Consider the following 3,980-nt stretch of genomic DNA (forward strand, 5'->3'; position numbering starts at 1 on the left):
ATGAGTTAAAGTACCAAGTTAATGAGTTAAAGTACCAAGTTAACGAGTTAAAGTACCAAGTTAACAAGTTAAAGTACCAAGTTAATGAGTTAAAGTACCAAGTTAATGAGTTAAAGTACCAAGTTAACGAGTTAAAGTACCAAGTTAACGAGTTAAAGTACCAAGTTAATGAGTTAAAGTGCCAAGTTAATGAGTTAAAGTGCCAAGTTAATGAGTTAAAGTGCCAAGTTAATGAGTTAAAGTGCCAAGTTAATGAGTTAAAGTACCAAGTTAATGAGTTACAGTTACTTTAATTCACCTGCCTTAACCATCATGACTCGTGCACACACTCTTCAGGTGTTGGAGCTGTGAGGGTTTCAGGTGCAGGCTCAGAGGTCGTGACCTCCTCAGGGTCCCTGCTGCCAGCTACTGCCGGCTGCTGACGCACTCCAATCTGCTCAACAAGGTTGTTCTGCAGGAATCAAAGTCTTACAGGTGTTTTAGTCTGTGCCATCAGCAGCATCAGTCAGAGCACAGAGGACATGTTCTCTGGAACAGAAAGCGTGTCTTTATTAGTCTTTACTGACCTTTGTCCTCTGACTGGAAACCATCTGTCCTACAGCAGGTTGGACCAAGACCAGTTGGACATAGACCAGTTGGACATAGACCAGTTGGACATAGACCAGTTGGACATAGACCAGTTGGACATAGACCAGTTGGACAAAGATCCAACATTAAGAGTTAAATCAGGAGTGTGACCATGTAAAAAGGGTTAAAGGTGAAATATTCCTGATGGAAACAGGTTGGATTGGTTTTTATGATTTTCCTCACACTGCAGGACGAGTCTGGACCACAGAGACCAGGTGAAGACCAATAAAGAGGTTTCCTGGACTGATTTCATTAATGAGACATGTGCAGAAGAATCTGAACTAAATGCAAACTGTTGTTCAGTCAAACTGTGACAAAAGATCAGAAACACAAACAGTTTGTAAAGCTGCAACAAATGAGCTGAAACTAAAGACTTCAGCTGTTTGTCCAGGTCTGATGAGGTGAAGTCAAGTCCCAGATGAGCGTTGATGTGTTGCTAATTACAGCAGGGTCTCAGGGGGTCCTCATGGACTCCAAACAACTGTTCTGACATCATCCCATCTGTCTGGATTATCAGGGATTATAAGAAGACTAAAGCAGACCCTGCTGGGTTAAACCAAAGTTCTGACTCATTTCACTGTCTTCAAACCCGTCTCCAGACTGCAGAAGTTCAGACTCCCTGTCCTGGTCTCCTGTGATTCACCTGCCTGGACTTGTTTACTGTTGATCAGTCTTCCTCCCTGATGGATGTCAGCTTCATCACGCCTCCATCCCTGGGCACAGCGGGCCATAAATGAGTGCCGTCTCTCTGGTTGGCTGTAATCAGAGGACCATCAGAGCCTCTCAGCAGCTCATCATTAAAGGTCAGCCTGGAGGTGAGGAGCTGCAGAACCAGAACCAGCACCAGCAGAGTTACACAATCTGTTTACCTTCTGTTTGACTCACCTCCCACTGGAGCACAGAACTCCACAGCATCAGGCTGAACTGGTTCCCACAGGGACAGAAGAGACACATCAGATTCTGAGGTTTGCTAACATTTAGCTTGGTTTCTTGTGTCGTTCTTACCTGATGCTTCTGTCTGCAGTTCTCCCCCATGGTTAGGCCCCGCCCACTCACCTGCTTCTGTTGTCTCCCCCAGGTGATTTCATTTAGCTCGTTAGTGTTTCCTTTGTATTTTTACATTAAATCTCTTTTTCTAGTGAGAGTCTACTTCAGCACAATGCATCATGGGAGAAACAACCTCTGACAACAAAGAGAAATAAAACTGAGTTCAGCTTCTGTTTGCCTTCAGATCATCACATGATCACATTATGACATCATCACATCATTACATTATGACATCATTTGTTAAGAGATAAAGTTTATAAATCTTAAAGCAGGGGTTCTCAAACCTTTTCGGTCTGCGGACCCCTTACAAGGGCGAAAAGAGAGACCCCCTCATAAACCCCCATGCTGTTTTAAAAGATAATTTATTGTCGTTTCAACCCCTAAATGCCATGGGAATATATATTTTTATTTAGTTTATTATGTTTGTTTTATTAGTTCATTGTTCTTCATCCATTTTTAAAAATAAAAACCAAATTAAGAATTTAGTGAAATTTTTTGAGGACCCCCAGGATACCTCTCACGGACCCCAGTTTGTGAACCTCTGTCTTAAAGGACTTGAGATGTTTATAAAACCTAAAATTCGAACAAACTGGACCTCAGAACCGGGACCAGAGTCTTCTCCTGCTCAAACACACTTGAATCATCTCATCCTGTTGCACAAAGTGAGCCTGTGCACGCACCAAGGTTTGCACACGAGCACACAGATCTGCTGGCCTCCAGACGTTCAGCCCTGTAACGATGCGTTCAAGGCCGGTGGAAAGCTAGGAAATCTGAGCTAACCCCATTTTCAGTTAGTGGTATGTTAAAACACAGAAACGACTCTGACATCACTGGTTTACAGACAGATTCCACCTGCTGGCTGAAATAAACAACCTGAAATAAGGTTCAGATTTAACAGGAAAAGTTCTCAGAAAACTTATAAAAACTGAAAAATAATTTTCACTATTAGTCAGAAATGGATTTTTACTACAAACCCATTAATGTGGTAAAGTCAGATTTCCCAGTTTTTCACCAGTCACATGCACATCTCACATTACTGTGTCCATACAGGACGTCTCCCTTTTTATTTTTACAACAAAACTTTTAGATTTGACTTAATCTGAGTGACAGAAGCTGTAAAACTTTGTCTAAAAACAAACAAAGGAAGTTTTTCTGTTTCTTTGATCTAATTTGTCTTCAGAGTTTCTGTTGGAACATAAAGATCCATTAATTCAGACTTTTAGGTTTTTATTTGTTCTTTCAGAAGGTCAGACCTCAGAACACTGAACCAACAGGTGGGCATGGCGGTGGCAGCATCATAATGTGGGACAACAAGTCACTTCACTTCCAAACAGAACCATGAACTGGTCTCTGAAGGACCGTCCAGAACCCAGACTTCAGTCTGGACCCGGATCAGCAGAATCTGGTTTGATGTTTCCCTCCATCAGGTGGGAACAGGAGAAAGATGGCTGCCGTGTGGAGGTGTCACTTCTGCTCCTCTCAGATGGCTCCTCCACGGAGGACGAGCTGGAGGTCCTCCTTCAGGCTCAGGAGGTTGAAGAATCTGTGGATGATTCTGTGCAGGGACACAGCAGACAGCAGGAACTGGCACCTGATCTGCTCTCCTCTCCTCCTCCGACAGCAGGAATGTGAATCATCTCCTCACACACAGAGATAAGTGCTTCTCCAGGAACAAAACTGAAAATGACTGAATTCTTTCCAATCTTCAGTTATTTTAGAAACATTTAGCTGTCAGTGGATGGCTCTGTTTTACACCCCTTCTGAGGTCCAGCTTCTCTTCGTTCTGCAATAAAACTGATGGATTTACTGGAATGAAGATCAGCTCCAGCAGGAGGGATCAGGTGGTAGTAGCTGAAGGTCCTCCTGTCTGTGTTTAATGAGTGTTCAGGGAGAAATGACTGTTAAAGCTAACCACACCGAGCCAGACTGAGCTCCGGATCAGAACCAGCAGAAGAAACTAAACTCTGACTTCCTGACTGTCTTTGGCATTGATTTTCATTAAACGCTCTCTGATGAAAGGCGCCGGTGGCAGCAGGAACAAAGAGCTGCAGAACTGCCGGTCCGGTTCGGTCCGGTCCACCTTTAATTCCTGTGTAATGATGATCTCTGCAGCTGAAGCAGAACAATCACTCCTCTTCCTGTCAGAAGTAAACAAAGAGTTCAGGATTCTGGATGTGATGACACGTCACGCCTCGCTGCACCGCGCTGTGGTCCTCCTCCAAACAAACACAATCAGGAGGCATGACAGAGTCCATCCATCCATCCAACCATCCAACCATCCATCCATCCATCCATCCATCCATCCA

At 43.7% G+C, this 3,980-nt stretch overlaps 1 long non-coding RNA gene across 1 annotated transcript; it reads right to left on the reverse strand.

The window, feature by feature from the left end:
• Nucleotides 1–76: 76 nt before the first annotated feature.
• On the reverse strand, nt 77–1,835 carry LOC106533222 (uncharacterized). Its single transcript, XR_001312213.1, has 3 exons — nt 1,633–1,835; nt 1,513–1,551; nt 77–1,383 (listed from the first exon to the last, which is right to left on the reverse strand). It is a non-coding gene; the product is annotated as an uncharacterized LOC106533222 (long non-coding RNA).
• Nucleotides 1,836–3,980: the final 2,145 nt, after the last annotated feature.

The sequence above is a fragment of the Austrofundulus limnaeus genome, unplaced genomic scaffold (genome assembly GCF_001266775.1).
Source record: "Austrofundulus limnaeus strain Quisiro unplaced genomic scaffold, Austrofundulus_limnaeus-1.0 Scaffold907, whole genome shotgun sequence".
NCBI lineage: Eukaryota > Metazoa > Chordata > Actinopteri > Cyprinodontiformes > Rivulidae > Austrofundulus > Austrofundulus limnaeus.